The following is a 26,122-nucleotide window of genomic DNA, read 5'->3' on the forward strand; positions in this document are numbered from 1 at the left end:
AGTGCTGAGGAATAGCCGTGCTTGGGGCATGGGTCAGCAGACCTAGCAGGAATGTTTGGTCTTTCATCTACCCAATCTGCTTCAGGGAACAAGATCTTTGTCCTGTGCAAAGGTGCCAGATGTGTTTAGGCTCTCATAAACAACTCCAAAGCTCAGCTGTGCCTACACCTGAGCATGTGCTTGCATGCAAACAGAGAAGCCTGGATGTAATATTCAGGAAAGACTCATGATGCCTGGGGACATGGAAGAGCTGCGCCCCATGAAGGCCCTGTTCTCCCAAGGGAACAGAGTATTTTTAGGTTGGAGAGGACAGACTTGATTATTTACACAATGTTATGTGATTCCTCTGACCAAATGTCTCCACAGAGAAGCGATGTCCTCAGGCAGGACTGCCTCTTTGGGTCTGCAGTAAGAGAAAAAATATTTTTTGAAACAAGTGAGGAAGAGGATCCAGGCAACTAAAAGACAGTCAGTCTTCCCTCAGTTCCTGGGAAAATTATGGAGCAAGTCTTCATGCAGGTCATTTCACTGCACATGAAGGGAAAGACAGCAACTGTGAACAACCAGTGTGGATTAACAAATGGCAAACTCATCAATAACCTGGACAATGGGATGTAATGAGCCTTCAGCAAGCCTTCTGATGACACCAGACTGGGAGGAGTAGCTGATACACTGGATGTCACCTAGGGACCCAGACCAGCTGGAGTAATGTGTCAGAAGGAGCTTCATGAAATGCAACAAAGACGAATGCAAAGTCCTGCACCTGGGGAGGGCTAACCCCCTGTGTCAGTACAGACTGGGGACCAACCATCCAGAGAGCCGCTCCGCAGATCAGGACCCTGCTGAACCCAACTTCACACTGCGACCTTGTGGGAATGAAGGCTAAGCACATACCGAGCTGTATTAGCAGAAGCATAGGCAGCGGGCTGAGTAAAGTGGTTATTCCTCTCTACTCAGGACTTGTGAAGATATATCTGGAATAGTGTGTCCTATTTTGGGCCCTGATCAGGAGTAAGGAAGAAGTTTTACAATGATGGTGGTTGAGCACTGGCACAAGTTGCCCACAGAAACTGTGGCATCTCCAGCCCTGGAGATACTCAAAATGCAATCGGACAAGACTCCGAGCAACCTGATCTAACTTCAAAGCTAGCCATGCTTTGAGCTGAAGGCTGGACTACAAGATCGCCAGAGGTCCTCTCCAGCCTGAATTTTTCCATAATTCTATGATTTATGATAGCTTTCAGCAAATCTTGTGCCATTATGTTGTTGAAAAAATGGCCTATACTTCTGTAACAGGAATGTTTCAAGCAGTATCAGTACTTCCTATTAAAACTTTGGCAACTGCTTATGTCAATATTTTTGAAATGTATTTTAACATTGTTGCTTTCATTATTTTCCCTACTTTCAGGAGGAAAATAGATTATTAGTAAACATGAATTTTCTAAAGTGATTTCATAAAAATGCTGGCAAAAATCTGTGGAAATACATTGTAAAATAAGCAGAAAAAGTATCAATTTCAGATCATAAGGAATGGAAAGATCTTCAGAATGTCAAAAATAGTGAAATAATTTAACTAGCTCTGTAATTTCTATATATATGCATTACCTGCTGGGTAGAAACCATGAAGACTTTTTCCATTTGAATTAAGCGAATTCAATCCCATAATTTCCATTCTTTGGTACTCATTTTCCTTAAATTATCTCCTGAAAGAGTTTCTTGGCAAAGATGTTCCCTGGAACAATTCACTTTAAATAAATGTTGCACACATTGCAGAAAAAGCAAATTTCACTTTCATAATTGCCCCACATTCTCACTACAAACTGTAGCATGGGAACAGTAATACTGCATATAACCTATATGCAAGTCTGGACACATGAGTTTCCAGTAACAAATATTTCTGATTATTTTCTCACAAACATCCAGGCAGAGGAAGCTGGCCCTTCCTTCTTTATTCATGCTTAGCTACGCCTGCAGCACAGTGACAACAGTTCCTTCGTGTGATGTTCCTATCAGTGCTGCCAAAAAAGCAACCGCTTCGTATCAAAAAGCATTGGTTTTATGGGAGCACCTGGGAATCTAAACTAGTATCTACCTGAGAAACCAAGAGCGCTCTGGAATATCAGAGGCGGCGCAGTCTGCACTCTTTCCACCTGTATCACATTGTGGGCCTACACGAAGTGTTGTTAAGACCTAGAGCAACCTAACGTAACTCTAAATTGTCCTGCTTTTTGGGGGGAGTTGGACTGGAGGATCCTTGTAATCTGAATGACTCTGTATGATTACATCATATCATCATGATATGATGACTATACTTGGATTCTTCTCTAGAGAACCCCAGACCTTGGGCTGAAGTAATGTCCAAGATATGACTGTGTGCTCATGGAGCAAATGGTAGGAGAATCTCATCTTGACAGTAACCTCTGACCAACATTGACCTGAGAGCAGAGGCATATCCTCAAGACAGAGTTAATAATGAACAGATTCACATCACTTCCACCAAAATCATTGTTTATCAGGCTGGCCAGTATTGTGTCACTGCCCTTTTGTTTTCTCCTTGATTGTCTGCATCTAAGTCTTATCTCTTGTCCTGTAGTTTGTAAACTATTGTTCTTTTTTATTCTATGTAATAAAATATTTTTAGTTATGAGTATTAACAAACATGTCACTAACTATGTAATGTCAACACCGAGTAATTCTTTCAGTAGATAATAATATAAGGAGAAGAGTGGAAATCCTTTCCACTGAATTAAATTCAAATGGAAACACATACATAGAAAATACAGATTATATGTCAAAATACACATATAATAAAATGGGGCTTAGATCTTTGTTTGTGCAAGCAAAATGGCACTACTGCTGTCAGGTTTCTTCTTCATTCTGAATATCAGTATTTTGAATTTTTTTCCCTAAAAATATCATATTTGTATTATTCCCCAGCTTTTCTCCCTAACTCAATGTATATTTTTTATTCTTTTTTCCAAATGTTCATAGGACATACCAGGCTGGATTATTAACACAGTCAGGAAATAAGGTATGTTTTAGAAATAATCTTTGCAACACCTAAAAGCATTCCAAATTGCTCAGTTTTGTGATCATTTTACCCAGGTTTCATGTTATGATGTGCAATGTTTAGAAACAATTAGATTTATTTTTTCAGGTAAAATTTTATTAGACTTAGAGAAATGCTGTTCGAAAGTATAAATGCTGATCTTCAACTTGCTTTAATAAGTACGGTGAAGTCAATATGGTTATGTTGCCTTTCTCCAGCTGAGACTCTGACCTTCAATATAACATTTACCTCATTTTCTTCATCCACTAATTACTCTAGGCTATAAAAAAGGTTTGTCTAGCAACATTTAGTCTTAACAAATCAGTGCTGGTTATTGATCATAATTCTATTGTCTTCTAGATGTTCAAAGATTATTTTCCTTATCAGATGTTGAGTTTTGGATTAAAGTACTTTAAAAAATGGTAATTACTAAGAATATTTCTTTTTTTGAGGATTACTAGTGTGCTTCTGTTCTCATTCCAGTTATTTCCCAGTGCTCTCATCTTTTAAAAAGTAACTGCCCATGGTTTGGTAAGTCTTTTAGCTGGCTAAGACATAGTTCATATTTCCTAAGTGTTTTGTCTTTACCCTTAAGTAACCATATGATGGAATTCTGCAAAATAAGCAACATTTTTATTTTTGAGAGAACACTTTATAAAGGTATTTTTTTGTCTTGGTCTCAAATTGTCACTAATTATGTGCATATTCTCAGCTCATAATGGATTTTTTCCTAGGTTTTCTATCTTGCATCCGTTAATAGTCAAGGATAAGGATTTTATTTACTTCATTGATGTAGAAGAGAACCATTTCTTTTCAAAAAGAAAAAAAAAGAGAGAAAAATTTAATTCTCTTTAACCTCAATTCTCTTTAACCTCAATGACTATTTCACACCATACACACAAGTTCATCCAGTTTACACTTATTCCACACCAATAACAAACAGTTACTGAATATCACAGTTTCTGAGTAGTCTTGGCTAGGTTTCCTTGCCCTCCGCCCCTGCCGTATATTTTATTACTGTTGCTCTCCCATTGTGATTTGAAGTCACAATCAATGAAATAATCACTGTTGAGGCTACATGTGCTCTTCACAGTCTCCATTTTGAGGACAGCTACAATCTGCTGTACCTTAATTCTCTTCCACTCATCGCAGAATCACAGAATGGTTGAGGTTGGAAGGGACCTCTGGAGCTCATCTGCTCCAAACCCCCCTGCTCAAGAAAGGCCACCTACAGCAGGCTGCCCAGGACCGTGCCCAGTCAGCTTTTTAATACCTCCAAGGAGGCAGACTCCACAACCTCCCTGGGCAACCTGTTCCAGTGCTTGGTCACCCTCACAGTGAAAAAGTGTTTCCTGATGTTCAGAGGGAACCTCCTGTGCTTCAGTTTGGGCCCATTGCCTCTGGTACTGTCACTGGGCACCACTGAAAAGAGCCTGGCTCCGTCCTCTTTGCCCTTCAGGTATTTATATACATTGATGAGATTGCCCTGAGCCTTCTCTTCTCCAGGCTGAACAGTCTCAGCTCTCCCAGCCTTTCCTCATAGGAGAGGTGCTCCAGTCTCTTAATCATCTTTGTGGCCCTTCATTGGACTCTCTCCAGTATGTCCATGTTTCTCTTGTGCTGAGGAGCCCAGAACTGGACACAGGATCACCTCCCTTGACCTGCTGTCAACACTTTGTCTAATGCAGCCTATGATCCCATTCGCCTTCTTTGCCACAAGGGCACATTGTTGCCTAACGGTCAACTTGGTGTCCACCAGGACCCCCAGGTCCTTTTCTGCCAAGCTCCTTTCCAGCTAGGTGGCCCCCGGCATGTGCTGGTGCCTGAGATTGTTGCTCCCCACGTGCAGGACTTTGCACTTTGCACTTCCCCTTGTTGAACTTTGTGAGGTTCCTGTCAGCCCATTTCTCCAGCCACTTCTCTCTGTTGGTTTTAAAGCCTCAGCCCTGCACCTGCTAATGCTGGTAGGATTTTCCCCATTTACATCAAAGAGGCCATGGGTAAGTTTTTAGTTTCTTAATCAAACTTTTCAGAAATGAGTTATCTATGCACTCCTACAATGAGTAAATCTGCTCCTTGTTCTAATGAATCAGAGTAGCTTTTGGTTGCCAGCTTCCCCATTATTCTCAAATCAGCACTGAGCAGCACAACAAACCCCATGAGAGTCAACGGAAAGACTCCCCGTTGATTTCCATCGGTGGAAGCTTGAGCAGGACCCCTCTGGGTAGTACTGCAAATGGTTAGCCTGAACAAAAAATATTTGTTACATTTTCTTGGATGGATTAGAAACGATTTTTCATTTCACATAGGAGGATATTTAGATGAATTTTTAAAGCAAGGTTTTCCTCTGCTGTCCGAGCAAAATAAAGGTGGCTGCTGCTCTCATATGTTTACCAGATTTAAGTTACTCACCTCTCCAAAGTCCATTAAGAAATGATACATTTTTATTTATTATTTTGCCAGACAGCAAGAATGCAAGCTTTCCTGTGCTACTCCATCAATAACTTTGTGGCTAGAGTGGAAAGGTTGCTGCATTCAGGGGCCAAAGGATGATTTACTCCACGCAGTTAGTACAGCTAACAATCCTTGGCTTATTTAGCAGAAAGACGGGTATCTGCTAACATAGAGGCAACAATTTTTGAAAAACTGTCTGTGAAGAAATGACTCACATTTTGGGCAGCCCCCAAAAATCATATTTAAAGTGAAGGACACTTCAATTTGAAGAATGTAGCCAGTGTGATCTAACAGCGGCAGTGACTTCAGTAGCAGTTTTGGGAAGTATCAGGTTTCCGGATCACTTCGGGAGATGTGGAAAGTGGATCTTCAGTGAATGCACTGATATAATCTCAAATAGCTCAGCTATTATCTCAGACAGTTGCTATGAACACCAGCATCGCTTCATTCCAGAGAGGGGACCACCATCCAGACATACCATGCCATCTTAGTGGCAACACATCATGAATTCAACCACTTCCTCTCTCTTCCTCTCTCATCCAAACTCCTCCTCCAAGAGTTTCCACTGGATAGCTGTCTTGAGGTAAATGAAGTTAATCCCTTACAGGTTGCAGCAAAGCACTACTGGTTGTGCTAAATAGGCTGGGCCATACAGAAACCAGTAGTAACTCCCTATTTCTGGGCTTCCTCACTCTGGTTGCTTTGAACTGTGGAAACTGCTTTTCAGCAAAAAAGCCTCCCCAAGAAGATGCTCAGTGGAGGAAGCAAAATGTTCCTGTTCAGACCTGGAATGAAGGACCATACAGCATGGCTAAAGGTGTGAGAATGAAGACTCACTTAGGTACATATTTCTTATCACGCTGGTAGTTTCTCTTTAATTGACTAATTGCACAATTGCAGTGCAATTAATATCAAAAAGAAGAAATAGTCTAAAGATTCATCTGCTTATACTATTATTTAAGGGTTCTGCTGTTTGAAAACCTAACTTCGTGGATACAGACATCGGATTAATACAGAGATTTCTTAATTTGGTACCAGTCTGATTAACAACACTGCTATACTTGTCTACTGGCACATTGGATTACCGCCCATGTGCTGAAACAGCCTTAAATAACCAATCAATGAACTACCAGGGCACTGCCATACATGCATCACTACGAACATTATAGCCTTCAGCTTACTTCCCCCATGTATATGTCTTATTGGTTCAATTACTGCAGCATTTTCCAGGAGAAGCCTATCAGAAACTGAAATAAAAGGCTGTGCAGCTACAAGCAGGAAGGTTGAGCGATATGACAAAACTTCTTTCACTGTCATGACTGACCCATGGAACTGCATACGTTCTCAAAAGATAATAAACACAAAGATGAAAGAAGAGATTAAAAACTCCAACATTTTTCTTATTAGCACAGTAAGAAACCCACGGATGTGAACAGACCTCAAAAGCTGCATGGACAATGAGGAATGAAAAACAGTGTTTAAATGCAGTATTGGAAAAATATGGGAATGAAGTAACTTCAGGGCAAAGATCATTAATAGCAAAATTAAGGACAATTTTCACATAGATTTTTTCCAGGATGGCAGCGGCTCTTAGGAGCTGATCCAAAGCCTACTGAATTCAATGGAAACATTTAACTTCAATGGATTTGGGATCATTTTAGCTTTTGGCTGAGAGAGTCACATTACTCCAAGTTAAAAGAGAGAAGACTTGGCAAACGATAACTGAGGCTACAGCACATTTAGGGTCAAAAGACCTTAACTGCTGGACCAATTCATCCCCGGTGTGATTCCACCATATCCAGAGGATTTGCAGAGTCAGTTTTTACTGACTGATGATGCCATTTGTGATTTCCAATGAGTTCAGTGTGTAAGTCAGGGTAGAATTTGACCCAGTGGATGTGACTGTACTGTAAAGTTTAGTAATTTGACTACAATAGTCCTATTGGTTTAAATAACTGCAGAAGTTTTTCTTAACACATTAAAAGGCTATATTTTATGACTATAACCTCACAGCTATGAAATATAGCTCTCCAATGATATAACTATGAGATACAACTTTCTTCCCAACAGCTGCTGGTGGGAATTTCACTGTTTCTGAAATAAATATTATATGCATATATACCATACATGGAGGGAGAGAGCAATAGGAAATACAATGAGCTGACTCGAGATGTGTTATTTATTTGCACACATTATTAATGATCTCATAGCTCAGAAGTGGTGGAGGGAACCTGAGCCACTTGTGAATTATGAAAGGTCATCAATAACTCATAGCAATATATGACACATCCATTCAGGTCATCCAGACTTACTCCATGCTTGGATCTGTTTATCTAACACCAGTTTTAGTTTAGTCTGTACTGTGTGTGGATTTCATAGTACATCATGTAGCAATGAGACCTCTTGGCTACACTCCCATGTAAGATGACTAAGTTTGAAGTATAAGAGAACCTGAAACAAATTTTCAGAGTATCAGTTGATTGAACTGAACCACACATATCTACTTCCAATGACATGTGTGATCATTAAGTAACTTAGATATAAATATATCAGATTGGGTGTGTGCACGTGCATCTGTAAAAACACACTCACATTTCATACAGTTGAAACTCAAAACTTTTCCTTATGCTTGTTTCTCTCCCTAAGAAACTGAGAGAGCAAACATGCAACAGAGTTCACTTTGATAGTAATATCACAAGACACTCAAGTACTACAGAGACGAGCATAACAAAAGAATGAAATGAATTACGATCCAGTTTTTCACTGTCTTAAAAGAAAGCTAAAAGACACATTTTGTTTTCAGTCACGTATCTGAAACTGAACAATTAGGTATAATCCATATATAGACAAGGGTATAATTTACCTCTGCTATTCTTAAAAACTGTACAGGCTAGTTATACATGTTTTAATTATAGCTACTTTGAGACAGCTCTCGGACTATAAACCATATTTGAAAATGTGATTCTGAAAAAATATGAGTTTTAATGGGTTTTGTCCAAGGAATCTTAATAAACTGGTTAGAAAATATTAAATTCCTCTGCTAGTTCCTCTAATCCTGTTGGTAGTACTCACTATATCAAACTGGCCAGGCAGTGCCCATTATTGACTGCCAAAAGTTCATGGCAATACCCTGGGGCAGAGCTCATTTCTTCCAGCCCCAAGTACCCCTATGTTTATTACTTCTTGAGCTAATGGAAACTTAGTGTGGGAAATACATGGCACGTGGCACACCATAGGGAGCTGTGATGAACACACATTTTAGGCAGTGCTACATACTTATAAGGTGCCTAATGCTAGCACTGTCATCACTACTCACACGTGCAAATTCTCAGTACAGATCAGTATCCAACAGCTATATGGCAAGACAGGATGCATTTTAGTGACCTACAGATGTGCTTTTTGGGATGGCTGCAAACACTTAGGCCTTCGGACAAGCACCCCACCTGGCTCTATATCAGCCCAAATGCTACATAAACTGTTTTGTAGTGTTCTTACATCAACTTGGCATGGGGGAAAAAAAAAAAAAAGTCTCCAGACCAAAATCCTCTGAGCATTTCTCACATCACATGTGCTATTTGAGGCAGACAGAGACTGAAGTAATTTATCTGCACAGTTGTTCTCCCATCCAACAAAAAAGCCCAAGCCAAAGGGTCTTTGATATCAAAGAAAAACTAGTTCCACACACGTAATTCTTGGTCTTTTCAGCTACTTTAATCAAACTCTCATGGTAAAGTCATTTCACATTTTATACATGAAATAGAACATCTTGTTTATAAACCAGAACATGACACAAACATCGCTTTTGTCAGGGCAGGAGAACAGCTCTCAGGCAAACAACAACACAAAGCAACCCTTTCTAAAGGCTGCTGGGCACTACCACATCACAAGAGAAAGTGAGTGTTACCTATTTACTGCCAGAAGAGGGAAGAAAACATGGTGCTATCTTTTGCTGGCAAAACCTTCCCTCAACTTAATGGCAAATGTGCCATCTAGAAGTAGTATCATGACACCCTGCAATTATTTTTTGTGATTTCTCCCTCACTTTTCCATCTTTCCTTTTAGAAAATGTCTTGCTTTTTTCCCTTCTTTCACCTCAAAATCGCTGTAAACCAACTGAGTTATCAGGTTACTGTCAAAATTTTTTCTTTTCTGTTTTTTTCCCTGAACAGGACAGATAACATTATCAAGGTTAAAATAAAATCATTGGTTGTAACATGGCAACTTCGTTCCCTCCCATGGAGCAGGCTCTCCTTTGAGGAGTTGTAAGGAGAATCCTGGACCTGTGCTCAGCTGAGATGTCGTTGTGAATCCTTGATCTCCGCCGAAGCCGTATGAGTCAGCCTGCCAGCGTAACAGGATGGCACTGCTGAGGACCTCTGCACAGCAATGCAGGACTCTTTGCTGAGTCAGATGCTAACACTGTTCATGCAGAGACACAGAAGTTACTTCTGACTCATATCTGACATACGGACATTGTTAGCTATGGTAAAAGGTGAGAGCCGAGCCATGCTGTCTCTTTGTAGAAGATGAATGTTTCCAGCCAGTGGCATTCTTCCCAAAGAAGAAAATTTTTAAATGATTAGGCCACAGTCAGAAGAGTAATCTCTAACTGATTGAAGATAAAAACCGTCGAATGTAAGCAAGCAGAAATCATCAGAAACTGAGGTGAGTGTCAAAACATAATGGACGATCCCCATCAGAAATACCCAGAGCCGCAACCCAGAAAGCCCAGAGCTCCACAATTTTGCAACTGAACAGAACCGCCAGATTTAAAGCCAGAAGGGGATGGTTAGGATGGCTGATGTGCTGCCAGAATGTGTTTCCATATCTGACATGTTTCAGAAAGTATTAAGCGTAGGGTAAAAAAAGGGCATACCCGCTCTTTCAACAGGATGCTCGCTGGTCCTAAGCATGAAAGCTAGCTCAGAAAACCAGGCTATATTCAAGTTGCCCCTTACCCCAGGAGAAGATGATCTTCTGGGACCAAAAGGAGATCATTTACAGAGCTCTAGAGAAGCTCACATTTCAGCTACCAGCATTGCTCCTGGCCTGGGGATAAATGGAAGCCTGAAGTCAATAGTGCTTCCCACAAGACTCCAACTCTTCAGAGCCAGCTGTAAAAACTGTAAGTAAAAAAAAAAGCAAAGAGCCTATTGTTTTACAGTTAGCACTTCTTCCAGTTATTGCATGAGCACACTGAAGTCAGATCAAATCCTAGGAACCTGATTCTTACATCACCATGTTAAATATATTGCTCTATCTCTGTCAATTTAAATCAAATCACTGCTGATTTGTCCTACTATTAGATCAGAGTTAGGCCAATGAACTGTTCAATGTGACTGCAGAAGTCAGGTGCTCTGAGTCCAGTGTTGATGGGTCCTATGCATGTACTTGAACACAAGAAAACAGAATACACCAGAGCCTGACTAACATGATCCTGGCATGAGACCAGGATCTAAGCCTTGTTTTCCTCATCCATACATCACCACCACATTTTTCAAGTGCCACTGTCATTAAGTTAAGATGCAGACCAATCTGTCATTTAAAGCCATTACATAAACATTTTTGTGTCAAAAAGGTGACCTTTCATATAACTAGGTCTGAAAAGAACTTTCCCAATGTGGCAAAGGGAACTAAGCAGAGGAATGCAACACACTATCAACAAGTAACTCTATGAGCTTCATCACTAATTAATTCTGATTTCCACTGGATTTATGCTTCATGGTTGACTGAACCTTCAAACAAATCACAACAATGAACTCATCCTCATATCACCTACAGCCCCACCACAATAACCTCAGTTCCCTCATTTCTCCTCGCTGCAGGACTCCTCAGTCCTCTACCACAACATCCTTACGCCCTTTCTACTCTCTCTTCTCCTACCCATATCTTTCCACAACTTTGTCTAGCTTGCTGGAGGGCCAAGAGATATCAAGACCCTTGTAGGGACCAGGGCTACATGAACACAGTTTGACTGGCCAGGACATACATGTCGTTTGCTCAACCACTTGGTCAGGAGTCACACACTTTTCCACAGCCCAGCCCACCACCCTGTTGCAGCTGCCCTGTGACAAATTCTGCCCCATATCTCTTTTGGAAGGAGAAGACAGGGCATAGGGGAGGTCAGATAAATGTGGATCCTTATGCTCTTTCACCATACATCTCACAGACCTTTTGCAGAAACTTTGTATATTGGAGACTTCATCCTCTGTTAAAGCTTGATGAAATCAGGTGATGAATTGAAACATTCACAGTGAGGAAAAGGACTGACATACACACCCACAATGTGACTACATAACATCATCTCCTTACTCTAAGAACTACTGTTGATATCACACAAGCACACAAAAAGATGCAGCTTTAGTAGAAAGTAGAAATTTACTCACACAATTTCAAACACTTTCTGGTGTGTAATTTTCAGGGAACTGCTCATGGAACTGCTCAAAACAGTAAGTTAATGCACCATTCAAGCTGATAAAGAAAATCTGGGAGTTGCAGAGATAGTTTAGTATTACTTGCCTCCACTGACTAAATCACCTTGGCCAATGGAACGAGACTTTCTTTAGCTGCTCTTCACTTGTTAAATCTAAAAATAAAAATTATCAGGGTCAGGGAATACCTAGGGTCTCTTTGAAGCCTCATGCAGTGTTTAGAGGAAGAAAAATGTACATTCAGCACATAGATGCACAATTTTCGGTTAACAATAAAGTTCTGATGCTGTTGCAAGTCCCGATGTCAATAATTACCCTTCAACTCCAGAAAGGCTGTTCTGTGCTCAGGCTTTTGCTGCTGTTGTGAACAATTTCTCATTCCCTGTTCAAACCATAGGCGCTGCAACTGTTCCCTACCACTTTGAATTCTAGTCAATATTTTTGATGTCCAATGTTTTTCTCCATTTAATTTATTTAGGCATTTGTAACAGATGAGGGAATGACAACAGCTGGTAAAGACAACAGCAGAAAGGAACTCCAGCTGAATAAGTTAATTCACAATCCCACTTAAAAATCAGGCTGTTCTGATTATCACCTTCCTCTCCTTCAGTTTCAGCATGATTTTTAGCAACCACGCTTCTCATGAACTCCTAGACTCAGCAAATAATACTTTAAAGTTAAGCCACTCAAAAATGGAAGTAACAATGTTTTAAACATAGTCTACTGCCTCCATCCTCTAGACAGCTGCTGCTAAAACGTGGATGGTGTGGAAGTGGAGAGGAAAAGGGAACAACCAATTATTTTTCATGTGTAAATCAGTAAGATTCGATAGAAGCGCTGTGTATAATTAGAAAATAAGCATTCCAAAGGTGTACAGCATTTGTTCCTGTTCATGGTACTTCATGATAGTGAAGGTTTGGAAATACCCACCAGTTCTTTTCATCCCAGCAGGCACTAAGGCTGTTAGTCAACATGCCAGGACGCTTTATTACCACTGGGAGCTTGGGCCAGTCCATCTGTACCGTTACTTGAAGATGGAGAGTTGTCCTCTGGTAATTAATACATTTCCACCTCTGTCTAATTAAAGAGATCCAGTGCATTCATTCTCATTAAAAAAGAAATGTGGAGCTTTGCAATTTCTCCAGTTTGGGGCTGTAAAAGAACTTCAAACATCAGAATAATTTTCTAAAAGTAATGAGGGAACTCATTCTAGTGGGTGCTACAGCCCTGGTAATAAAGCATCTTTGCTAAAAACTGCTGTCTGTAGACTGATTCATTCTGGTGGCATGAGAGAGAGATTCAGACTGGGAGTGCTCTGCAGGGAATCTGTGACAGTCTTTCATCCACTGCATATTCTTGACTTATGAAAACAAAAACAAAGGCATATTGTGAAGATCATGGAGCCTTATTGCTGGGCTACAGTGTTTTAACTGAAGATTTCAGACTCACATACAACAGCGTGCTTGAGAAAAGGGTGCCGTATAAACTTAAAATCAAGTGTGAGATTTCTGTCTCCATTGCTGTCTGTACAAATCAACGAAATCTCAATTATTCTCCCTGGAGGTATCTTGAGGATTTTGCTTTTCTTTTAACAGATACACTCTACTCCTTTGAAGTGGCAAGCGGAGACAGTGGCTTGCCTCTCTGGGGTAATACGCATAATGAATGTGTTCACATACAACTGCCTCCTTTCTTGGCATATCTGCAGGATACTTGCACCAGATTCTTGTCCAGATCATACCAGTGTAAATCTTGAATAATTTAGACAGGATTCATTATCTTCTTTCAGCGGAGAAGAATAAGTGGCCAACAGGCTCCAACAGGAGACTGGCCTAAGCAAAGTCTGCAAGACTTTACAATAAAGACACCTGAGAGAAACGTCTTCAGAAGGCAATTCCAGGCCACTGAGCTCCTAACTTACATGACCTTGCTAGGCTCTCCAAATTAGTCAGAGGTGGGGGAGAGACAGAAGCTTGGGCTACGGCCCACCTTCCCTTTGCTTTGCACCCTCTGACACTGCTGGGCCTCCTGGGGGGAGTTTTTCTGCTCCTTCGAGTGTGGGAACCACAGGCATTTCTGGCACTTGCATGCAGCACTTTCAATATACTCTCCCCTCTACTCACACCCACATTAAGCATAAAAGACAGTGTTTTCCATCAACACTTATCAAAGTGCCAGTACTCTGAGAAGAAAAACTAAGGGGGGAAGGGGAATTCAGCTGAAGAAAATGAAACCACTGCCGTCAGCCCATTGAAAACTCTCCTAAAAGCTTTTTTCTTCCATATTCCCTACCAGAGTGCCAAACAAACAGTAATTAAAATATATATTATGCTCAAAGCCACAGATTATTCTTCCCACTGGATTTCTTGAGTGGTTCTCCTGTCTTCTTGCATCAGTGTTTCAGACTGTGAGCTCTCTGAGACATGACTTTCATTATCTCTGGGTCATTAGCAGCTCATAACTCAATGTCAGATAATACTGATAAAGAGAGACAAAGGGCAGACCCTTTTCAAATTGTGGAGCCAAACGTATTGCACTGCATTGTGTAAAGTCAAAATTGTATGCATTAGTTACCAAGCAGTGACAATGCTGGACACTTGGCTGGTTAAGAAAAGTAGATGGCATGGCAGATTGTGTTCAGCAGTGGGATTCACACAGTTGCTCAAAGGCACTCATTGAAGGTCAGGTTGAGTCAAAGATGGGTCTGCAGGGATCTTAGTCACCAGAACAGAATCCAAAACCCAGATTGGTTCAACTAGGGTGGAGCTGTAGCTTCAGAAAAATCATCTAAAAATACCCCCAAAAACCCCAAACCTTGCACTCCACAGTGACCAATAGGAACCACGAGCCACAACAATGTGTCTGAACTTCTGCCCCACTTTAGAGCTTCTGCACCAAATGCAGGAGGTGCCTCCACGCTACCCAGCGCTTGCAGTGTACTCCGTGGGATCTGCCCAAGTTACTTAGAAAAGCAGGCCTAGGCTCACTCGTTTGATGATCTCAGTATTTTATAGTGAAAATACTTAAAAAAAAAAAAAAAAATCCTAGTGACTACGCATTCACTTGGGAACCAGAAGACCAGGCTCCATTCTCACCTCAGTCTGAAGTCCACCCACTTCTCCCCTCTCTTTCTGCCATCAAATTGGTCTCCAAGAGCTATTTTCCCCTATCAGCAAATACACAACAAAAACAGCAACAGCTTCATCCAGAACAGAGGAACATATGACTTTGTAATGTAGCAGACAGGCTCTCATGACTATTTTTTAATCCAGGGTCTATTTGAACAAAAATTTATGAGCAGTCCTTGGAGCGCAGACCAGCCCCAGGCTGCACCACACCAGTTGAACACCCTGACCCCAAGCAGCCTGAGTCATCTTCCCTCTTGGTTTTCATTCCAGCCATATGAATCCCGCATTATTTGCAACACCATAACACCACTTCAGTAGGAAGGGTTGGAGGAGCCCTCCCACACAACCTTATTTTCAAGGGCATGATTCAAGGTACTCCCCAGTTCAGTAGAAAATGTGGGTTTGAATGCCCTCAGGCTGATGAGGGTGGTGTACCCAGCTTTCCTGCTCCTTAGTCATAGCACCTAACTCACAGCTTAATATGTAAGGGCACTGAGGTTGTTTTTCTTTTAAATGAGGCGAGGACTGCTGATGGTGAGCATGCTCTTGTCTCATGTTTGCTGTGCATGGAGCATGCCTCTGCAATCACACCCGTCAGGTAACCATGAGAAATACTTCTCTGATAGTTGGGAACATGGTGCAGCCCAAAGACTATGTGGTTCTGTCGGCATCTAGAGGCTTTCTGGGACCAAAAAGGAGATGGCCAGATGAGGAAACTGCTGAGAGAGCAAGTTTGGGGAATCACAGATTTTATTCACCTAAAACCTACCAAGGTGCCAACAAGCTTATTATACATCTGGCACCATGTGGTTTTCTTGCATTCACCAGAAAAATTGTCCTCTTCCAGGGCACCAGCACTTATCAACAAACCTCACCCAGTCGCCTGACGCAGGGCACCAACGCTCACCCTTCACCGTGGCTGCACTTTTAGCTTGCTGGAAGCAAACAAACAACTGACATCAGGGTGTGAAGACTCTCTAGGATATCTGGTCTCCTAAGATGCTCAGCTATTAGGCTGCACTGAGAGCAGCATATGGTTTTTTGGCTGAAAGGTTTTCAGATGAAATAACTTTTTCCACATGACTTTCAGAACCTTGTTTTGTCAGCAGAAAAAAAAGTTCAATATTGTTATTCAGGGATTTTTTTTTTAATTATCATGTCAGTAATTTTTCTTTGCAACTTTTTATTTCTTTTCTTTTTCTGCAAAGAGCAATTATGCTTTAAAGCCTTCTCAGTTAAACGAACTAAAAAGCAACTTTCAGTTGTGATCCTAGACAGACACTGTCTTGTTTCATTGGTCTGGATTTTGTTGCTAAATATATTTTTTAAATGAATGCCACACCTTTGCAAGGATGCTAGGGGAAAGAATGGAAATACAGTATTATACAACCTGCTGAAATTCTTTGTTACTGTGGTGTAACATGCCACTGCATTAAATTCCCCCTCGTCCACTACATACACATTTGGATGTATTAAGAGGCCAAATTGTTTTAAAAATTGGAGAAACTCCTGTTTCTGGAATCTTCCTGCGTTTATATCATTTTATAGAGAACATTATCTGATAAATTTCTGAGTGAACGATGGGAGAGTCCAGCAAAGGAAAAATGAAAATAAATGTGGCTCTTCTTAATTCAAAGGAGTTAAACTTGCGTCTGTCAGAGCTGAACTTGTCCCAAAGTGATGGGGAAACAGGATAAAGGGAGAAAAGAACCAAATGAGAGTGAAACACATGTATTTAATGGGAAGTTGCTGATCAGATTTAGAAATGGGGGAATAGGATTGCCACTTTCAACAGGTAAAAATGTATAGCCATCTCAATTTAGGCATAACCCATATGTTTGAGGCGTGCAGGTAGGTGGCAATTTTACCAGTACTTCGTGAAATATTAACGACGCAAATTTGCCCCCGTTTTCAGAAGAACAAAGGAAGTGGATTGTTTCTCTGATGGACTCCTCTGACAAGGTGGAGGTGCTGATATTGCCCAAAGTTCGACAGGCTCCAGATACTGTGAAGCACAGAGTACCAAAGGGGGAGGAGGCTGCAAAGGAGACTCTGAGACTCCAGAGAGAGTTTCATGGGGTCAGAGGACGCTTTCTGTGCATAGGTTGGCATGAACGTGGCTTGGGGTGTCAGGCCTATATAATCAAGATGGCAGGAAGAGGATCTGAAACAACAGTGCCTCCATTCAGAAAAGGCACCTTGGACATTCTGGAAACAGACAATTTAAAAAGACGGTTTGAAACCAGAGGCCTCCTTTTTCATGATAAGGGTCTGCTGCCATCTCCAGCTCAGTTGTCACCATTGCTGAGTCTCACGGCTTCAATCTGGTGAAGTAAACACCATGATCTTGACATCCCAAATGGCTCTACCTGCACTGCTGCACCAAGTGACCTGAAGGGCAGGTCTGATGCTGAGGCAGCCAGGAGCCCTCATCACCCACCTGGAGCAACACCTAACCTGCCAGGCTGCAGAAATCCCAGTGTTGCTCCCTGGGAGGCACTTCATCTCTGGCCAGGGTTTACAGGGCCACCCAAGAGCAACTGTACCGGCGGTGCAGGCAGCTCCCAGGTTTCTCACTAGCCATCTGTCCTTGCAGTTACCACATTAGGCTGGAAAGGCTCGAAGGCACATACAATCCTTCCCAGAAGAGTCACGATCGTGCAAGGGCAGGAGGCGTGTGCCGACAGCCCAAGCACAGCCTGTGTGCAGGCAACTCTGAGACTCTGAACACAGTGCTGGGAGTCAGGATAGAAATAGGTCCCTCACTAAGAAAATAAAACAGCTGCAAACCCTATCCTTTCTGTAACTACCTTTATGACCCAAATCTCCAGTTAAGAGATTGTGTAACCACACCTTTCCCCCAACAAACCTTCCCTGTGGCCATAAGGAGGTTACGAAGGGTGGATAAATTAACGCACATTTCAGTACATTATTTATAAATATATCTATTCCAGATATTTTAGAAATGTGCATGAAGGAAAGAGGTTTGATTATTTCTCCATTGCACGAGTAACACTACCAGGAATGAAAACAGGGCTCAACAGCCCTGCTCTGAAGATTTTTGCAGCTGAATGGTCAGACCGCGTTTTGTGATTATGGACAATGGGGAGGAGAAGTTCTTTCTTCTTTTCATTTGTACCATCCGCAGTGGTGCTCCTGTGAAAATACAAGACAGTCATGAATGACAGGGATTGTAAAGCAGGGCTGCCATGGGATGGTGTGAAAGCAGAGCTGGAGATGGACAGTTAATCCTTATAACAATGTTTTTAAGTCAGACAAAACAGAGCCTAGGATTACAGCATGGAAAGAGAAGGCAGATTCAGGAAGGTCACCATTTCATTTAACTAATTTGAGGTCAGGGCAAGGTAGGGCAGCTGGAAAAGAAAAATGGAAAATGTTCTTTAAATGGCTTTATTAATCATGACAGGATCTAGTGCTGAGAGCAGGAAGAGAAAAACATTATTCTTTTGACCAGCATTTTAAAACAGTCCCATCTTCAAATGAACAGAGTAAATGAGTATTCGTTCAAGTAATGGATAGTGAGGAAGACTTTAAAGCAGATTTCTGGGACATTCATAGCTTCTTTTGTGTTTTTCTACCTCCATAACAGAAATAGTAAGGGGCACTGAAGTCTATACTAGTAAATATAGTAATAAATGAAACATGCCAAGGACCAGTCTCTGGCCCTGAGGGCAGCAGGCTGTGAACAGCCTATATCTGTATTACTAACTTCACTTACTCTCCAAAATGAGATGGCCACCACCAAACTGCCCATTTGGAGTTTCTCCTCCCATGTGCTAACTCCGGACCCACCAGCCAGGAACAGAGGGTGACAGTTGATCTAAGCCAAACCCATGCTAAGGACTCTGCTAGCAATTTAGCACTATGGGCAATCACTTTCCCACAGCCAAAGGGGCTGGAAATATGGAGCCACCATTCAGCAGCTCTCAGTAGGCAGGATCCCACCGGACCTCACTTCCAAGACAGCTTACCCTACAGACAAATTTCATTTAGCTCAGTCATCTTCCCCTTTGCCTATGGTTAAGGTGTAGAAGTTAGAAGTCTTCCACCCTTATCATTTTATGCCAGTGGAAACTTCCAGTATAAGGTCCTACCCTAGTTCCCTGACTGATGATGTAAATGGCTCTTCCGGATCTGAATTTACAGTGAAGACTAGTTGGTCTTCTGGGAGCACAGAAGTGACTGGCTCTTGCCCTGCTTCTGCTCAGGAGTGGCATCTGGAGGAAATGGGGATAGGGCCCAGCCAGTGGGTCTGCAAGTGTGAGAATCACTGACTTTAAAAAAAAAATCTCCCTTTAAAAGCAGACAAAAAGGTGCCAGCTGTTACCACACCCTAGCAGTTGCATTAGCAGTGCTCTGGTCCCACTTTCAGGGGAAGGACTCTGTCCCAGCCCCAGTCCATGCAGTGGGGCCATCCTCCAACAAAGCCTGTTTATTCATCTGTTAAGGGTTTGGCCCTCCATGTTTAATCAAGCAAAGCACCTACCAAAGGAGACAGGAGCTCTGCCTGAGAGGACTCTGCAGGATTTTGGCCTTTCATTTTAATGGTTAACCAGCTCTGAGCCTCGACCTTTGGTGGGGCTGAGGAGATCCGTGCAGATGGGAGACTGCTCCTTCTTTTCTTGTGGTAAAATTAAAAAGAAAAAGAAGCTCATACATCATAAAACGTGACAATTCCCAGAGTAGTTCTTTTGGGGCTCCTTCTACCAAAGAGTTGTAGCGCTGCCAGGCAAAAGGAGAAATGCTCTTAATCACCCGAACCCTAGGCAAACACTATATCTTATTTGTGAACCGAGTTTAAACAGAAGTTATGCAGGAAGGACCAAGTCAAAAACCACTTTTTCCAGATGTCAGAAAGATTGAAACACACATGAGGGAAAAAAGCAGTGCTACGAACTTTTAGCTTGATATATCTGGTAGGTGAAAGAACTAATGCTGTAAAGAAAATGTTTGCATAGTGCCGCTGAGTCTGCTCTAAACTATAATACTGGTCAAACAGCACTTTCGCCAAATGTTTCTTAGCCATACTGCTGTTTGAAGAGCAGAAAGTACAGGGAGGGGGAGAAAAAGAAAAATCTAAATGTGAACACAAAGTTCTATTTACTGAGATAAAGATTGAAGAAATAGATATGGATATAGAAAATACTCTTGAAATATGTTCCTTGTTATAAATAAACCATGTTGCCAGCACTTAAATAAAAAAAAATTAAATAAAATCCCTGTTGAGAGTCACAGGGGAGCAATACCATCGCCGGAATATCTGCTGATGCAGCTGAACTATGCTTAAGACATCTGCTGAGATGAAACTACTTTGTGGCTGGAGATATTAGGAAAAAAAGAGTTACTTCAACAAAAAAATAGCCAGTGTGTGAAAACAAAACCACACCAAAATGTAACAGAACATGCGCTTCTACAACTGTGGCACCGCCGTACAGTAGTTATTCCATCAATCTGTCTACCTTAGAAGTGAAGGGAAAGATTGTAAAACAGGCTGATAAATGAAGAAACCTCCCCCACAGCATCACTTTCTGCAGAAATCTCAGATCCTGAACAGAGTCGCAAGCTATTAAGAGAAAGCGAGGATCAAAAATAAACGGGATTTAAAGCCAATTTATTCAAAACGAGCGCCTCGTTCACTTCGCCACCGAAGCGCTGAGTTCAGACCCCGCGAGATCTGCCTGCTGCTGCCTGCTGCGTTCATTAGCACCCAAATCACCGGGAGGAGCCCAGCTCCCAGCAAGCGCCCCAGGTCAGAGCCGTGCCACCAGCTGCAGGCAGGGAGGCACAGCGCGCGGGCAGCCGGCCGCTATGCATTATCGATACTGACATGCGCCACTTAACCAAGGGTGTCTTTTAAAAACAGTTTCCTTAACTTGGAGTGGGTCTTACTTCGATTTGCGAGCGGTATGACGCTGGCTTCGCTGCAGCTGATTCTTTAATGGCTGGAGCTACACCAGGCAAACTGCTTGACCAGAATGGACAGAAGCAACGCATTTTAAGTAAACTGGTTTAAAAGCCAGCTTCAACAAAACGCAAGCAGTTTCTGCACACAAACCATACCTTTCCTTTTGAGGGCTGCAGCCTTCCATTTAGTTTTTATAATGAGTACAATTCTCTGCACTTCTTCCGTAAGGGAAGTAGGAATTCAGGTTATTTTTCACTTTAATTTTAGTATGAACTCTTTACTCCTACTTTTTAAAACACTGCATAATGATTATTAACCATAGGTCAGGGCTTCAGGCAACAAGGACAGACTGGCAGAACTAAGGCACACGTACATTGGAGACATAATTCAGGAATACAGAGGAACAGATATCCCCTCCTACGTCCAAACTCTCACTTGAAATAGCAGAGGGTTTCTGTAAATCCCCCTTCTCCCCCCATTCCCTTCTCTCTGGTTTCTTCTCTTCCCATCTAAAATTATCACAACTGTCATATACAGCTGTTGTCTCAGGTGTCACTGAATAAGCATCTTCACCCCTGCCTTGCTCTTTTCCCCCGAAAGTCCTCCCACCAGCATTTAAAAAAATATTTGCCAGACACCTTACTTAGAGTTCCCATGTTCCCCTTTTCTGTCAGCCTAATAATATCTTTTGCCTCAATTCTTGAGTTGTCATGGATTTAAAATACGAATCAACCCCAGGATTATCTTCCAAGTCTTGCTGTGACGATGTACTTGAAAGATTTGGTATAATACTGCAGCAGGAGCTGTACAATTTTATTCAGGAGCAATTTAGCATCCAAATTCTATTCATTGAGCCCCTTACTCATGTGTGCCTTGTGTACGCCTCGGACAGACTCCACGCGTCTTCCTGGGGTTGTGGGTCAATCTCAATCTCTCTTCTTGATGCTGTTCTGGCATACGTAAATGGCCAAACGCTTGGTGGACTGGGGTACAGAAACCAGGCGTCCCATGTAGCAGGGGACACAGATACATTTTAGTCCCCATGGCACTGTGTGGAGGAGATAAATGCCAGCAGGAGATGCTGGGTGTCCCACCTGTGTCACCTAGTGGTGAGGGCACAGCCTGGGAAGGTCAAGATCTGGGTTGAAGTTTCTCAGTAAAACAGGACTGGAGGTGGGTGTATGCCATGGCCATTGGGCCATTGGATAAAAGAGGCACATTTCCCCTGTTTCCCAGCCTGTTTTTCACATCTAGTCCTTTTTCTCCTTTGATTTGCTCATTAGTATCAGAAAAGGGAAAATGTAATTTCTTACGATATGAGATATTCCACTCACTCCAAACCACATTCAGGTTTTTACTTCAGCTAGGAAAACTGGGAGAAAATACCAGGTGAAGCTAAACCAGTTCTGTTGCCTGATTTTATTCTTCTAGAGAGACCTGGGTGGCCAATCTAAAACCCAGTTTCTCAAACAGCCCTAACTGGTACCTTTTTATCTGTACGGAAGGATCAGGCCCTAGTGTCCCAGATGTGCGATGCATTGCACAGCCCTGAAAGGGTCATGAGCTCCCAGAAGGAGGATCCCCCAGATAATTCACCAGCCAGTGGCAGCTTTTCTTCTGATGATGCAATATGTGAAACTTTAACTCCCTGCTACAGCATTTTAGTGAATTAACGGCTCAGAAAATGTTCAAAAAGTCCCCTGTTCGCGTGGAAAGCAGTTGTAGCCTCTCTGATTTACCTCTGGTCCCTTAAGTAATAACTCAGTAACTGAGGTACTGTTCATTAATACATACTTGACAGACAAAAAAGGTAACGACAGTCTTGTCATGACAAGTCTCATTGTGGCTGTTGCTTTTCCTCACTGCCGTTGCTTTCTGGTCCTGCTTACTGGGAAATCTGACTCATCTGCTACTTTTGTAGTAGAGAGTAATGCAGAGTTGGGGGATTCCCTGCTGGAAGAGCTATTTACAATGTAGTTGTAATCAGCAAGGTTTGTACAGGGCTTTTTATACACATATATATATGTGTGTACACTCTCTCCTGAATCTAACGTGGTGCTTGTATGGTAGCTTTTGGAAAACAAAACAGTGAGGACAAAAATAAAGCTTCTCTGTGGGTACTTAGAAGTATCTCCACAAGCAAAATAAGCTGAGAAAGTACAGACTGTTTTTATCACTCGCTGATGAATATGAACTTAAGAAACATACAGGCAGTTAGAAAAAGTATACAAAAAAGCAGGTCTCTGAGATCGGAAGAAAAGTAAATGTTAGCCATCCTTAAATTACTGAAAGAAAAAAGAGACATTTGGTATTACGTATACCTTTTTGGTCACAAATGGAGAATAGGTGATAACATGATGCAGATGGTCTGTATCATGCTTTGATAAACACTTAATAAAAATGCTTCAAGCTCTCCCACTGCCTAATAAGTGATACACAGATGGTCTTGGCTTAGTGGTCATTTCAGTGGGGCCAGTTCAGTGGGATTCAATATGTTAAGTGTATCTGTATTGGTCGCTCACACGCGTTCCAGTTCCATATATAGTCCTTTCAAGCATCAAGTACCCGCTAACTTAAATGGCAATCAAGAACATAGAAGGTTTTGCAAATCAGTCAAGGAGGTTGTACTTACAACCTTTGCAGGAGTGCATTCATATCGAGAATAACTTATGACCTAAGATGACTGTTCCAAAATAAATTCCTTCGCAACAGACAAGTGATGTCTGACATCAAACCTTATAAAAATAGTTTTCCTCCTTTCTGAGAATCACTGTTGTTAATTTTCAATAGCTGCTTAGAAGCGTTCATGCAGCGAATATGTACCATGTTCATTGTGAATAGGGTACATGCTAACCTCTCACATTAGAGAGCATGCTATCCCAATGGTGTATTCTTCACTCACCCAATGCTCAAGTGAGGAGAAGAGAAGGGTCTTTATACAACTCAGTGCTAGAAACTGGAAAAATAAAAAACAGTGTAAAACAAACAAACGATGCAGAGACAGAGATGCTAAGAATTTCCATTAATATATATATGCTGGTCTTTTCCACCCAAACAAGTCTTCATGCTACCGTAACTATTCAACTGATTTTACTTCAAAAGATATGGGCAGATCTGCAAACATTTTTCCCCGCATTTTTGTGGTTTTCACCCTTTCAACCCATTTTCTGCTACGGAATTAATTTACAAACAATGTGTGTTGTCCTCCAAGTAACTGTATGTGAAAGATACCCTGTGCAATGAGGCATTTCTTACCATTAGGGCCACCCAGTCTGCCCCTTAGAGACACGTCCTTCTAAAAACTCTGTTTATGTTTCCATTTTTGTATAGTATTTGAAGCTAAGAATTTTCTCTTAAATGCTTGGCATAACCTTTTCATTACTCCATGGTATACTTCTCACATAAAGTAACAGGCAAAGAAGAGAAAAATATCTGAACGTATTTTTTTATGGTGTTTATGTCACAGAACATCTGGTATTAGCTTTGATTTAAATATCCTTCTAACATGCTAGAATTTGTAAAACTATTTTGATAAAGAGCATTTAGTCTACATATCTTGATACATATGATAGTAGCTCAGTAGTTCCTGAGAATTAAATGATACCATTTTTCAACAGAGGAAAAAATTTTCAGCAGCATTGTAGGTGGGGTCTAGTGTCATGTACCTAGGACTAGGGGCCAAACCGTTGGTATGAAAAAGCTTAAACCATGACAATCTTCCACCATTTTAAGCATGTTGGCATGTGAGTTTGTTCACAGAAGCACTGTTTCAGACTAGGATAAATATAGATGCTAGACACAACTCCATATTACTACTACTACCTCTGTAATGAAATTTAGGGAAAGGCATATTCCCCTGCACTCCCAGAAGTTCATAACAGCCTTCCTGATGGATGGGTCTGGTCCTCAGAGGTGCACATTTCCAGTGCAGCATTGCTCAGCCTTTCCCCACAACTCTGCTGGGAAGTGCCTTGCTTGGACCCTCTGAACAAGCTCTTGTTTTCCTGCAATAAATAATCTCTGCTTATTCAGTTCCACTTAGCTTCACAACCTCCCTCTGCCCTCTTCCTTCTGTTCTGCTTCTGTTCCTGCCAGCTGTCCCCAGAGTTACGGCTTCGGCAGCTGAAGTCTGCCTCTGTCCTCCCCCGGCACCTCGCAGGCAGCCCAGGGAGCTGAAAACTGCACCAAACCACTCCTTAGCACCCACGTTCCCGTGCAATGGACATACTGAAAGTTGTTGAGATTATTCAACGTGTTGTTTAGACTCACGGTGATGGGTCCTGCACCAAAAGCCTCCCAGAGCCGCCAGTAAGAGACCAACGTGGTTCAAGTTCTTGGTTCAGAATAGAGAAATGACTAACCTGAGATAAGGAAAACTGATCTTTCTTGTGTTGTTACTGTAGAAGAAGTTTCATGGGGAGAAAATGAGCCCTGCTTTTCAAACAGAAGGGAGATCCAGGCAGAAAGAAGATTTGCAAAGATGGCTCATGCTGGAAGAGGAAGATGGCATTTAGGGTTCACAAAACCAGCATGCAGTATTTGGATACAGGTAGCCCTATACCATATGAATACGAGTATCCCTAACAGTCCAAAAAGAGGTGGCAATGCAATTGCTGGGCATGTCGCTTGCAACCAGCATTACTGCCACAGAGCTGCTCCAGACAAAAGCCCATACAGGGTCCTTGCAAGGTCCTTCTTACTTCTTCTTATGGGCTTTCCACCTCTGCAGCCAATCGGGCAGAAGAGAATTCACTGAAGGGCCTCAAGTCAGCTTCAGCAGTGGGACGAACCAGCTGCTCCTTCCTCCTCCTCCCCAGGGTTGGTGTGTGGGGCCCAGGTTTTGGAGGTGTGCGGAGGCTATGCGTGAGGAGGGGCAGCTGGCTGGTGGCAGAGCCCCTGGGCCACCATGGGGCAGGCACCAGGACAGAGATGCTGGCAGAAGCTCCTGCCCCAAAATGCCCATGGCAAGCTGTGGTGCACCTGGCCCGCTCAGGGCCCTCAACCCCCAGCATTACAAACAAAGCGGAAAATTAGGAATCTTTGTCCATGGCTGAGTGTTTTTTGAGCCTGTGAGCTTCACATTTTCTAGCTTTTCTCCACGACCACAACAGCTAAAACTTCATTTCCTTTTTAA

This window comes from Gymnogyps californianus, chromosome 1 (assembly GCF_018139145.2).
Source record: "Gymnogyps californianus isolate 813 chromosome 1, ASM1813914v2, whole genome shotgun sequence".
NCBI classification, from domain to species: Eukaryota; Metazoa; Chordata; class Aves; order Accipitriformes; family Cathartidae; genus Gymnogyps; species Gymnogyps californianus.